We start from the raw sequence: 15,097 nt of genomic DNA on the forward strand, positions 1-15,097 counted from the left end.
AGATCAGCATTCCAGAGCTGCAGAGCATTGATCAGTGCTTGCAGAGAAACTGATCCTAAATCAATGCGTAAAAGAGCAATACCACAAGGAAAAATGAAAAGTGATCTGAAAGCAAAGAGGTTTCTCACTTCACGGTGAACGAAAGGGGACAAAAAAGTAAAAATACATTTATTTACCAAATTACATTGCAATTAAAGTTCATTCTACTCTTCTTTTATGAACTGTTATTGCGCAATTCTTGTCGGTGTATTTTGAAAACGTGTAGAAAGTTGAATCTCTTTGGTTTCTTTGACTTAAAAGATCCAAAAACTTTCGGAATTAGGAACTCAAACCCCCATTTCTGTCCTCGCTGACTTTTTTCATCCATTATGTCAGCATGTAGTAGTCTTCTTGGATCAAAGGGATTAAATTTCCTCACAGATATCAGAACGTTCCAGGTACCATTTTCTACTCGGCCAGCTCCGTCATGGTCTCAAGAGCTGACACTTCCGCTGATCAACCCATTTGGTGCTCCTCGAATGCCGGGCCAGTATAATGATGTAGTGAAAAATGTGTCAATTCTCACTTACCTTTCAACGTAGCCCACTGCATGAACGACGATAAAAGCAAAATAAATCAAGATTTTGCCCTTCATCTCCTTTGCGTCTTTGTTCTACTTCTTGCGTCCAGAGAGCAGACGTGATATCACAAAGGAAACAAGAGATAATGTCAACTTTTTAAAGGAAGAAGACGTTTGCAAACGATGTGTAAAAAAAGTACTGTAATTCTTCACGCTCCAGCTTTCACTGAAACTGTTACGGTGCTGCGTAGATGATCTCTTTTACGATAGCAGTAATTTAACCCCGCAACTTTAATACGCTCTGTCATTCGTAAATGGGTCATAAAACGTCTTTCGACACCTCGCTGCACACGTTGGCGTACTGTGAGTACTGATATAATACTTTTTACAGAAGATATATACAAAAAGTGCATGACTGGAGAATAATTGGGGGAAACTAAATTCCCATACAAATAATATTTCCCATCAATTCCAATACAAAGAGTATTTTTAGGATTTCCCTTTTTTCAGTTAAAAATTTCATCTTATAGTTTTAGCTCTCCAATTCCGACACTAATTAGCTAACTTCAATATATAGTTCGTGAGCTTTCTGAGTTCATGCGTGTATAAAATTGCCCCCGTCTCAATAGGACGCTTTGTGGTTGGTGATGAATTTCACTTTATTGGCTTACCGTGATGATCTTGGAATATAAATCCTGTTACTCAACAGGTCGTTTATCGACCTCTTTGAGCTATTTTAATAGCAATCAGTTTCTTTACATATCTGGTTAGTCTCTGGAGCAACTGCCTCGTTGACTTTGCCCTCACGTATCGTTGTGTGTCTTCCTAAAGTTATACACTCGGCAAAAGGCTTATTTTGTTCAGTAAAACTTCTGGAAAGAGCTGGCGAATTTCACTTGATCTGATCACACCACAGGGGGCCCACACAATCGGATGTGTAGCCGATTGTTATTTTATAGTAAATGTACTGGATTTACCGTTTGCTTCACCTATAGCGATATATCGTTAACTATGTGTGGCAGCGTGGGAGGCAGCGTGGTCGAGTGGTTAGGGCGTTGGGTTTGCATGCGGCTGGTCCGTGTTCAAATTCCGTTCTAACCTCTGGTTAGGATTTGTTTCCGGTTGTCCCGGATTCAACTCTACCACGCTTTGTAAATAGCCAACTGGTTGCCTCCTGCCAGTTGGGGTTCTTAATAATGTTTCTGTTAAGTTTGAATTGTTTCCTTTACATTGTTTAAAGTGGGGTGCCTGTAAACTAGCTTGATAGCTAAGTGCACTTCCACTATAAACAAAGCATTTACATTTTTTTTTTTTACATTTAAATCAAAGATAAATAAACGTTGAATTACCTTACCTGTGGTTTATATTCGTCCTTTTACCTCATAAGCGGTTTTTTGAGCGATTTTGAATGAATTTGAGTTTGCCGTTGACTGTTCCATGAATTTGAGTTTGCCGTTGACTGGAACAGTCAACGGTAAACTCAAATTCATTCAAAATCGCTCAAAAAACCGCTTATGAGGTAAAAGGACGAATATAAACCACAGGTAAGGTAATTCAACGTTTATTTATCTTTGATTTACACACATAGTTAACGATATATCGCTATAGGTGAAGCAAACGGTAAATCCAGTACATTTACTATAAAATAACAATCGGCTACACATCCGATTGTGTGGGCCCCCTGTGATCACACAGAATCATTTCTTAAGAAAAGGCAATTACGCCAAAAGATAGAGAAGGTCTCTTAGATTTTTGCGTAATGTTTACTCCCTAGTCGAGTTATTCAAGATTTTTTTCTTTGGATGAGAATAATTGACAAAAAAATGTGTTAAGTTCCGACTCATGCAATACAACTAGAGGTTGGGTGCTCGGAAGACAAAAATTTCGTGCAACGGAAAGACAGATTGATTTCAATCATTCTCGAGTTATCGACAAAGGCTCTTTTCGTGTTAGGAAAACTCTAGAGGCCTGGCACACCTCTTCTACCAAGCATGCTGACAATAACTTTAAGCCGATTCCTAATCAGTATAAAATTCTTTTTAAACAATAGCCACCATTTTTCATACCTTTACTCTGTTCTTTTTATCATTTTTATCTCGCCTTTTCTGTATATATTTCACTAATTTACATTCAACGTTTTATCCGTGGAAGGCTGTAGATCGACAGCCGAAAGCTTATATTCTTTTTCAAAATTTTTAGCCAGAGAACGTTTTTTATTGTATTTTAATATGCCTAATCCTGGCTGCGCTTCAATTTTTAATAGAACACACAATGATGACACGCAAATGCGTGAGTGGGTATTCTATAATCTACAGACCAGGGAAAAAAGATTGTTTACTTGCTCCGTAACCATGTAGTCATTTTGGTCGACAAAAGCAATGGACACGTTACGTATGCGCTCAATAAAGTCAACAAACAAGCAGACGAGTGACCATTTCCAACTTCCTCTTCTTTCGCATAACAGTTCGAAGGTCGCCGGTGTTTTGGGGAAACAACAGCTGGGTTTCATAGTCATACTTCCTCTGAAACGGAAATGAACACTTGAAACTTGAAGTGTATCCAAAATTATACCTAGAGGCCCGCCCAGAGGTCAGAAAAATTAAGTCCTCAACGACATTACATCTCCAAAAACATTTTCTTCTCGTTCAAACTGCACAAGATTGCAATCTTGCACTGTATAGCCTGCTTTACAATTATAAAAGAGCAGGCTATACAGGGTGTTTCTAAAACGAAGACCTATTAAAGACCGAAGACCCTATGATCTAAAACGAAGACCCACTGATCTAAAACGAAGACCCTGTGATCTAAAACGAAGGCCCTCCTCAAAGATGTCAGAACGATGCCAAGTAGCTTATGGCTGGTCAGACGACATTGTGTGTTATGGAATTGTGGGAACGGTGGAACCGTGATCTGAATGTGGCCTCTGAGTGCGCGTGCTCGAAACTCCTCACAACTAACGATATAGCGATGTTTCTGGTGACGTCACCCATTGTTACTACAGTAATATTCCAACCAGAACCTAATTATCATTTTAACAGGTTCCAGCAAAGCAGACAAATTTTATTGGAGGAGAAAATTATGCTCGTTTGGGTAAAACCTAGAAAAATGGACAACTTCGACAAGTAGTTGTTTCATTAAAAAAAAATTCACAAATGGTAAACGCCCTCTGTCATCTATACATCAATAACATGACTTAAAGTGACAATTATGACAGCTGTTACGAGACAGATTTTGTAGACATAGCTTCAGCGTTTTAACTCCTTTATTCTGGCATGGAACTTCAGCACTCTGCCGTTGCCGGCAGCCAACTCTCTCTAGCTCTCTCAAAAACTGGCGTTTATATATGCTCTTGCTTAGCTATGATTGCTCAAAGACCTTGAAAAATTATACAAACGTGATCCTAACACTCTCAGAAACCAAGGCGGAAAAGCTTGTGGTAAATACTTGCGGTATATACTTCAGCCTAGCTAAATATTCGAGTTAATTAAATTGTTGGATAAACTGACAGCAACGGAAACCGCAGTTTCCGCGGTCCTTTACACTAACCCGTGCGGGCTAACCGCGGAAAAACCCTCAAGACATATCATTATCATAATGAAATAACATTCTTGGATACATCTGTATACAAGAGCGACCGATTCAAAAAGCACTCTATTCTTGATGTGCGCACGCACTTTAAACCGACAGAGACTTAACAATACACGCACTTTAACTCCTGCCACCCTCCAGGCCTCAGGAAAGGCTTCATCAAAGCCGAAGCCCTAAGGTTTCTTAGAACTGACTCTTCAAAAGCGAAATTTGAAGAACACATCGCATTATTCAAACAAAGATTACGCCCCAGAGGTTATCCAGATAACCTTTTGAACATGACTCTATCTGAAGTCAATTTTAGCGAAAGAAAGTCGGCTCTACAAAATAAACAAAAAACGCGCAAGAGAATTTTGCCGTTTGTTATAGAATACTGCCCATCAATGCCTGATCTCAAACATATTCTTTTGAATAAATGGCATCTTATACAAAACCAGCCCTCACTAAGAAAAATCTTTAAAACCCTCCCCTTATTTCATATAGAAAAGGGAGGGAGCAAAGCTCTGAGGTCTTTGAATTTCCTATCTTAACCAATAGGAGTCGTGTTTGGCCTGTCTACACCTTGAAACATCAGTAACCAACAAGTAATTGAACTTTGAGTAGAACATTGAGTAGACATATTATATAATTTCTTTGTTAGGAGTTTAGAGCACACGCACTCAGAGCCCACATTCAGATGTTCCACTGTTCCATAGGGTCTTCGTTTTAGATCACAGGGTCTTCGTTTTAGATCACAGGATCCTCGTTTTAGATCATAGGGTCTTCGTTTTAGATCATAGGGTCTTCGTTTTAGATCAGTGTCTTCGTTTTAGATCAGTGGGTCTTCGTTTTAGATTACAGGGTCTTCGTTTTAGATCAGTGGGTCTTCGTTTTAGATCAGTGGGTCTTCGTTTTAGATCAGTGGGTCTTCGTTTTAGATCAGTGGGTCTTCGTTTTAGATCAGTGGGTCTTCGTTATAGATCAGTGGGTCTTCGTTTTAGATCAGTGGGTCTTCGTTTTAGATTACAGGGTCTTCGTTTTAGATCAGTGGGTCTTCGTTTTAGATCAGTGGGTCTTCGTTTTAGATCGCAGGGTCTTCCTTATAGATCAGTGGGTCTTCGTTTTAGATCAGTGGGTCTTCGTTTTAGATCACAGGGTCTTCGTTTTAGATCAGTGGGTCTTCGTTTTAGATCACAGGGTCTTCGTTTTAGATTACAGGGTCTTCGTTTTAGATCACAGGGTCACAGATTTTTGCGTAATGTTTACTCCCTAGCCGAGTTACTCAAGATTTTTTTCTTTGGATGAGAATAATTGACAAAAAAAATGTGTTAAGTTCCGACTCATGCAATACAACTAGAGGTTGGGTGCTCGGAAGACAAAAATTTCGTGCAACGGAAAGACAGAACACACAATGTTGATACGCAAATGCGTGAGTGGGTAATCTACAGACCAGGGAAAAAAGATTGTTTACTTGTTACGTAACCATGTAGTCATTTTGGTCGACAAAAGCAATGGACACGTTACGTATGCGCTCAATAAAGTCAACAAACAAGCAGACGAGTGACCATTTCCAACTTCCTCTTCTTTCGCATAACAGTTCGAAGGTCGCCGGTGTTTTGGGGAAACAACAGCTGGGTTTCATAGTCATACTTCCTCTGAAACGGAAATGAATACTTGAAACTTGAAGTGTATCCAAAATTATACCTAGAGGCCCGCCCAGAGGTCAGAAAAATTAAGTCCTCAACGACATTACATCTCCAAAAACATTTTAGATTTCTTTTTATAAGCGAGCAAAATCCCCCAAAATACCTAATTTTCCGCCATTTTGAATTCAAAAAGGAGCAGTTCAAAGCTTGGGAACGAACAAGCTTGTGACGTCAACCCGGTATCTTATTCACACTCACTGACCTTAATTGTCATAAGTCGAGCAAGAAATTATGCTAGGAAGGTGTGTGTCTGGTGGATTTTCTGCATTTCCAGATGTGTAGAAAGGTATACAGTGCCACTCGAAAGATAACCGAACAACACAGATGCAAAATCAACATTTTGCGTCTAAAACTGCGTATCGTATAGTCGTATACACGTTTGTGGTCTTTCGTGTACGCACGTAGACGAAAGAAGAAATTACAAGACCGTCAAACAAGTCGAAACTTAAACACGGAACGTCGCGTCGATTACTATCAAATTTCAATCCGGGAATGCCGGCGATGGAAACATCTACAGTGCATTATTTCGAAGCTTAATACCCTCACTCCACGTTTTGTTAAAGTAGTCTTCTGTGTTGTATCATGGTTGGGAGGGTAAATGCTCGGAGATATTAGCTACACCAAGCTACTCTAAAATCCGAGGGTAAATAAAGATATATGATATGATATGATATATATATATGAATTCGGTCGATACCAGCGGTATTAAATTTCATCACTTTTCCTTTCCATGCAATTTAAAAGGTCCAGAAAAAGGACCGAACTTATATATCCTGCATTGTTTTCCGATTAATCCTTGACAAAGAGTTCAATGTCGTTTAACTGGAGTCCGTTCGATAATTTAAAAGCCGGTACCTGGCGATATCCGAGAAATATTGTGCGACGGGACGATGTAAGCAAAGTGATCATAGGGCTCAATTCTGTACAAAGCGCATTTCACTCGATTCTTCATAAATATAACCAGCAGCTGCTCAATGTTTTGACATGTTTGCGGTGCAGTGATTTTCATGGAGAAAAATAAGCCGGTTTTTAATTACTGCCAGTGAATCGGCTGACTGTTAAAAAACCTTGCTGTTCATCAGGGCTGTTATGCCGGCCATTTAGACAAGCTAACAGTTAAAATTTTGGCCCAATCTCAGTTAACCCCATCCATAGACCTTATTCATAAATGGCGGTCAATTTATAATTCTTTTGTCGAAGTGCAAATTAGCCTACCAAGCCTCGATACCATACAGTGAATTGAAAAGAATTCTTGCTCTAAAATGAGGCTTGGTAGGCTAATTTGCACGTGGACAAAAGAATTATAAATGTGACCGCCATTTATGAATAAGGTCTATACCTCAAATGGATGTAGGAGTGCTTTAATTAAAGTCAATGAACTGTACGAACAACTTTCAAGGTGAATGGTAAGAGATGCACCGGAGTATTAAAAATTGTTTGTATTTTTCACGTGTCGGTGAGTTCTTCACGCTATACCTTTCTTCGATCGTCACCGTCCAAGGCGAAAAGGCGTAGAGAGAAGTGGGTTGAGTTTGTGGAGCAAAAGAGAGCAAAATGGGAGTAAACTGAGAATAGTTCTCTGTATTCACCGCAAGACACTTCGCTAAGGAGGACTTCAGGCGTCGCATAATCCTGGGTTCATTCCCAAAAGGAATAAGCCAATAGTTCCAATGGTTCACATTGACTTTCAGACATTTTGTTAGCTAGAATTGTAAAGTTTTTACGTTGAATCGCATATAGTTCTGTCTTTCGTGTGTCGTGGAGATGCCGGGTTGACGTTATGACTGCCGCTAGTGCCAGCCTTATTTGTGGGTGGTTTTAACTTCGGAAACCGTGATTTCGAGTGCTTTTCAAAATCGCAGATTCCTCCCAATCCCCTTTTTTTCCCTTTGTTATTGCTTGTTTACGATGGGTACTCGTCGGAAATTAGGGAGTTTAAGATCTACGACGGCGACGTCGACGAAAACGTCACCTCAAAATATAAGGTTGCACTATCGTAAGTTTCTCGCGGTTTGGCCATCTCGTTCGCGTCCTACAAAGTGGGCAAAGCATCCTAAAAATAAATTGGTACGAGCGGTTTCCGAGCAAAAATAAAGAATGAAAGATTCACATTTGAACGCTCACGTTGTCGTCAAAACCTCAGATTTGGTGATTTCACGTCGTTGTTGTGCAGGGAACCGCACGTTTATGTGCTAAAATACGTGCCGCACGTGCACCACGATTATTTTTCCTCTTTTAACCAATGAAATTGTTGTTTCGTGACGTTCTTGTTGACCACCGCGTCGTAGATCTTAAAGTCCCTAATAACAGACTGGCTAGGGGTGGTGATACGCACTTTAACCTTTATCTTCAGGTCACGTGCGAATTAATTTCACAACACATGTATTGGAAATTTTAATCACAAAAGCCAGATAACTTAAAGGTATTATATAACTTCAGTGACAAAGTAGTTTTTTCCTTATCTTCACATTCCTGTGAAGGCCGGAACCGGAAATGTGGGCAAGAGGTGTAATACTCTCGGGTTGTTTCGCGTTCATCGCTGTCGCGCTTGATGGACAAAATCGATTGCAAAGGAGGCGTAGGTTGGTAGCTCTTAGAGTAGACGAAGATCACTTGAGCGCCACTTGAGCTGATACAACACCCGTAATATCAATAAGAACTAAATCCTCGGACAAAATTGTTGAAACACTTTCCAATACCTTGCCCTCCCACAAGGTTGTTTTGCCAAATGGGCTCAACTTTCCCGCAAACAGAATGGCGAGGGAGAGTGAGCTTGATAAACACATATGAAATGAAATGTTGATAGAACCCACTGGGAAGTCGGAAAAATCCGAGCCCCACCTGAGATTCGAACCCACGACGTGAGGTTCGTAAGTTCGAATCTCAGCTGGGGCTTTGATTTTTCCGATATCCCAATGGGTTCTATCAACAGAACATTCGCTTACCGTTCCGAGGAATTTTGACACAGACTGAAGCATTTTTATTTACTTTCGCTGCCTGTTGCTTACTTTGATCAGTGCATCCCACGTGAACGTCTATTTGGCGTCTTGTTGGAAGAACGGAAGTGGTGTGTGTGTTGGAAAGTCCATGAAAGCTTCCGATTACCTTTCGCACGAAAATAAAAAGAGAATTGCATCACTGGCAGTGTCAAGCCCAACCTCGCTCTCAGGGCTTTTCTCTGCGGCAGAGAAAAGCCCTGGGAACGTGGTTGTATCAAGCCACGAGCTTCGTAAAGGCACGTGGCGAATTACCATATCTGACTACGATGAAAATGACACTCAAACGAAATTTTAAACGTGGTCTGCCTTAGGCATCCCACGTAATAAAATAAAACGTTGCTTTTTGAGGAGAGGGAAAGTACCCGGAGAAACACCACTTGGAGCAGAGTAGAGAACCAACAAACTAAACCAACATAGGAAGCCTTGTCTGGGAAGCAATTTCGCGGGACAGCCAACCCTGCAGGGGCCCGTTTCTCGAAAGTCCCGAAACTTTACGGGCCATTTTCGGGTGTCACAATTCCCTCTGTATCTCAAGAGCGGAGAGGATTTAAGACGCCAAACTTCACAGTCATTTTGATTTTTATTACCTTGAAAAAATATCAAAACATCGGTTCTCTAGAACAAGCGGTTGACAGTTTCACAAATGCCTTTTCGGGCCCGAAAAGTTTTCGGGACTTTCGAGAAACGGGCCCCTGCTCCCCGTTCCCCTGTGCTCACTTAACATCACGTTACGGTGGTCGATATTTCTGCTTTGGTTTTTTGTCAAAAGGCAAATTTCGGTCCGAGGTTTTCCCGTTTGTTTCGATTGTAATTAGAGAGAGATTTAGTATTGCGTTCACACGGCAAACGGCCAATGACAGCCTGAAATTTTCGTTTTGCCAAAAATCACAAAGAAACTTTTTTTGATTTTAAGTCATTTGTTGGGTGTTATCGAGAAATACCGCCAGTATAGTATCTTCTCAAGAAGAGAGAGACAAGTTCAGTAGAAGTAAGAGAATTTCCACGCTTTCACGCAACAGCATCCTGCCGTCTGCCGCCGCTGTGTTAGATCTATCCATTGTTATCTCGCAGAGAACGTCGAAGGAGTTTATGAAAATGCCATGCCCATAGAGAATGGGGACGGCTATAAGCCTATAAGGGACGAACAGTAAGATTTATATTTTAAAGACAAACCAATTTCCACTCACAACAAAATAGAATGGTCAGAAAGTTAGCAGAGCAGCAGAACTACAGCGTGGACCTCAGTCAAGTCAGCGGTTCACTAAAACCAGCATTTAACATAGCGGTTCAATTGTATCACTCAGATATATATTTCCTGCAAGTCAACATCATATCTCCCTAGCCTCTGCACAGCCGTTAGTGATTTGCTCACTGGAGAGCGAGCACGTTTAGAAGGCCGAGAGAGTTGTTGACCGCTACGAATGTAGAGGTCAATTTCCTAAGCAGCTGTGGCGTTGCGTCGGTTGTGAGTGAAACACCGAAGTTTGGTTTTATCAATTTTCAGTTGTTCATGCAGTTAGCCCAAGCTCCCTTTCGAATCAATCTTCAAAGTTCCCTCCACTGGAGCTGGTTCACCGTGTCCGTTCTGATCTCATTAACGTCTTCCGCTCCTAGGTCGCTGCAGTTGTTATTGATGGAAGTTAGAGCAGGTCACGGCTTTCTTCTGTTGACTTGGCCTTCTGTTGATACGTGGTTGCCACAGGATAAATGAAGCTGCAATTAGTTCTGGATGCCAAATGCAGTTCCCGGGTAGTCTTACTCTCCATACTGCCACTTTGCTTGCCACGAGAGGCAGGTCCTAGTACAGTTGTTCGTTTGTATGCTTTTGCTTCCAGGACTGAGATATTCAGGCACCCGCGCAGCATCGTGGTGTAGCACCAATTTAACTTATTTTCCAGTCACTTCGTGAGTGTCCAGGCATCATTACCGTACAAAAGAACGCTTTCGACCGTTGCAGTAAAAAGTCAATCTTTGATCTTACGAAAAAGTTCTATTTCCAATTCCTCTTAAGCTTCCATGACAGCTTGCCCAAGCAAGTGTTTTTCTAAATTCAAAGTCTTTCGTTCTTTCCATCCAGGAGCCCAGATATTCCACAACTGACAATTCACTCCATTTCTTATGCTGATGCTCACTGGGACGTCCTGGTTGTAGGCCATAGCTTTTGTCTTTGCTGCGTTGTATTTCGGGTTCGATAGTAACGACTTCTGTGCTTGCTTTAGAGCGAGTTTCAATCGAGTGTCGTAAAACCAAAACCAAAGTTTTTACTTTGGCCAATCAAAAAACGACGGAGACAATCCAGTAAACCAATCAAAACTCGAAGTAATTACATGTAGCCGACACAAAGAGCGGGAAAATGTGCACAGGCAAGTCATGATTGCTTTTGGTTTCACTTCTGATTGGTTGACAAAATGGCGCGAGAACTTTAAACCAATCAGGTCCGTTTTAAACGTCGCATTTTACATGTGCCAAATCTATTGCAAATGAGTGAAAACAATAGATTTTTCTCATTTGCATTAGATTTGGCATATGTAAAATGCGACGTTTAAAACGGGCCTCACTGAGAATATCACTGAGTGAATTAATACACTGAAAACCAATGCAATTCGTTCATTACTTTGGACACTCAATTGAAAACCACTCTATCTCTTCCCAAAGTAATTAATAATTCGTCACCACAAGTCCACCAATCACAGAATGTATACCACATCACGTGGATGTCGGTGTTTTCAAACCTAATAAAAAAGAAGATGACAACCTTTAGATTTTCCTCCGCTGTCTTTAGTTAGAAAAATCAACAAAACGGAATAATATTCGAAATGGACCCATTTAAGGACGTTCGCGCCCATTGCTACTGCGCATCTTTTCGCACATGTCACGCACACGTCATGCATCGTAGACCACGCAGGTAAACACGATGCTTTCCACAAGAAAAGAACGTGAAAGCATGTGGCATCATGGGATAGCTGTGGACCCAGGCCTTCTCGGAAATGTCTCGCAATGGCGTGACAGTGTGAATAAACAATCGCTTTGAGAACTTCGTAGCGATTTTACTCTCGTGAATGCTCGGTGACCCCCATTTTTCTTTCTGTAGATCACTTCCTTTCCCGATTTCGTCCATTTTAACAAAAAAACAAAAAAAATCTGTACGTGAGAAGTTAGAAATATTTGGCCTTTTATGCTCTCGTGCGAAGGAAGTTTTCTTTCTTGGACCAATATGTATCGTTTTTCAAGGTCTATTTCACCTCAGAAAAAGACATCAGTTGCAAAGGTTAATTTAGTTATATTAGTTATGTTGAACTGAGTACGTTTACCTGATCTAAATTTAACTCATGTAGCTTTTTTATTGCTGACGGTTGCAAGCTAAGACCGTCTTAAAGTAACGCAATCTTCTAAAAATGCACCTCATGATCTCGAAAACGAGCACGGTGACCCCCCATTTTTTTTTTGCCTTTTTGGCAAAAGTAGATCATTACCTTTCTGCGTGGCAAGTTTAAAAAAAATCTGTACGTGGGAACGTTTTGGGCGCGAACGTCCTTAAGTACAGAGAAAAACTCTGATCAGGGTGGGAATTGAATCCATGCATGACCTTCGGGGTAGATCACCGCTGTTCTATTGACTGAGCTACAAGGTCAGACGGAACCAAGTCGTGGGAATTGAAGATGTCAAATTCACGGCAATGAATATGTACAAGTACAAGTACAAGGGGTTAAGTTTGCATAAAAACGTAACCCCTTGTACTTGGAATAATATTCGGCCTGTCGTTTGAGAAGCTGTACTAAAATCTCGTGCTTCGTGTTTCATCAGGGGTTTCAAATGTGATAGTTAGCTCCCAGACCCCAAACGGGTGTAATTCCCCCATAGGCCCTTGTGGTCAGAAAATAAAACGAAAAACACATGGTTAAAATGTTTGTAGATTTGGTTGTTTTGCTCGCCGCTTCGCGAAGGTAAAACCGGCTCTTCTAAGCTCTATCGAGGTCGAGAGTTACACAAACACCTCGAAACAATAAAAGCTCTACGCCTTCGGCGTCGTGGTTTCATCTGTTCCTGGTGTTTGGAACCCCTGATGAAACACTCGCACTCGTTTTTTTGATATATCGCATTTGATAGAAGGACTATGGCGTCTCCGAAGTCAAGGTCAGAGACAGTTACTGCTGTGTGGCTTGTGGTTTTTCTTTTTTCTACTTCAAATCGTAGCTCGGCCTCTTTACTTCCTAATATTTGGCGCATGACATAGTCCAGCACAATTGCAAACAGGCCGTAAGGCGGTAATGTGTCACACTGCAATATACCGGCTGATCATTATGCTGAAAAGGTCGGTTTCCCCATCAGGAGTCAGTGCTTTTGCGCGAGTGTCCTTGGAGCCAGGGTGTGAGTTGTTGTTGATCTTCCCGGGCGGAATCCATTCCGGTTTAGCCTGGTTACTGCTGTCGCCTGCCCTCTCAACTAGCTCAATCATCTTTGCAAAACTAGTTGCTTGGCAACGGGAAAAAGGACAACTGAAACATCAATTCGAACCCAGGATCTCCGTAACACCGGTTGAGTGATCCGAACTCCTGAGGAGTCCCTAGAGAGCTAAATCTTTAGTGGGTCCTGTAGGGACAATTTGTCCTGCTGCTCTGTGGGCTCACTTCGGGCTCACAGACCGTTTTGTCTCCTGTGGTGTGACCCAATGCTATTGAATGCGCTAAATGCCTCGCAATCTTTGAGACTATTTCTCCATTTTCTGTTGATTAATATAAAGTCAACCTGGGGCTTTGTTCCACTCATGTCTGATATGCAGGTCCACAGTTTTCCTGGCTTCTTCTGGAACGGAGTGTTGGTAACTAGCAGACCCTCTTCGTTGACTATATCTTGCGCTATGTTCCCGCAGGAGAGGTGCTTCCCGTTGTTGTCGGTGAGCTTTATCAAACGGGTTGACAATTAACAATTAGACCCGTAGCCCGCAAGGGATACAGGTCAATAGCCCATGAGGCAAAGCCGAATAGGCTATTGACCCGTGGCCCTTGAGGGAGAAGGGTCTAATTGTTTTAGTATCACCCAACTAGTCGGACAGAAAAGGCAATAATAAAGTTAGCAAATGCAAGTTGAAGAAATATTTATTTGGGAAGTAACGAAAGAAAGCGTCGCGCTTTTCGCTACACGAGGACTATTACTAATAGTCCTCTAGTAGCGTAGCCAATCAAAATGCAGGATTTGCATTAGTCCACTAGTTGGGTGATACTTAAGGTAAATTAACCAGCGTAACAAAGATTTGTGAGCAGACTGCTCGAGCGTTATCCTTTCTCAGAGCGAAGGCTTATGCGTTCAAGCCTTGGACACCATCCTACACAACCTCGTTCCCATGGCTTTTTCTTTTTGGCTCAGAAAAGCCCTGGGAACGAAGTTGCTTGCTTCAATCATCGTTCACAACATTTTGTTGGACTCCCAATCCACATTCTCTTAGCAAAGAGTAAAACCTGGTTTCCATGTGATATGCAACGGTCTGCGACACGATCGGAAGCTGTCTGCGTCGGGCTTAACGCAGACGATCGTAAACACCACAGGCGAATGTCTCCATTTAAATTTGAAGCGATCGCAGACAAGGGTACCACTAATCCTCTGCAAAGCGAGGAGAAAAAGGCGCGCTCGAGGATTTCCAGCAAAATGTCGCCCCAATCATCCAGACCGTGTGCCGCAGATCGCCGTAGACGTTTCTGTATGTGTCTGCGACGTGGCACAGAGGCTATCGGCGATCGTGTCGCAGGCCGATCGCAGACCGTGGCAGATCATATCGAAACCAAAAAAACCTTAAATAACAATAACCACAATCAGGTTTTCTGAGCCCGCGAGACTGAGCACCCCCAGCAAACCATTGTTTTAACGAAAACCGCTGGTCAGCAACCTTGGTTCTAAAATGGAAAATATACTGCAAAGGTTGGTCAAGACAACATGAGCATAGGCGTTGTTACAATATTTCGGCTGGCCAACACCAGCCTTCTTCAGGTTTATTGACCTTGGTTCTGGTCATTGCTGTCTAAGGTCTTCCTTGAAACCAGGCTTAAGGCACGGAGTTTCCATTGTTGTCCTTTTAACGGTTGTTGCAGTATTCAATGCACGCTAAAAAAAGCAATTTCAAACAGCTGTCTCGCCTGTCATGAGCCAGCCAAAACAAAACAAAATTAGGAAAAACTTATGCTTGAACTACATAGCTTTTAATGAACTTAACGGTTCGTATGTTTTCATACATATCATTAGAAGTGATTTTTATTCAGTTACAGATAAATTGC

Source organism: Montipora capricornis, chromosome 2, assembly GCF_036669925.1.
Source record: "Montipora capricornis isolate CH-2021 chromosome 2, ASM3666992v2, whole genome shotgun sequence".
Lineage (NCBI taxonomy): Eukaryota > Metazoa > Cnidaria > Anthozoa > Scleractinia > Acroporidae > Montipora > Montipora capricornis.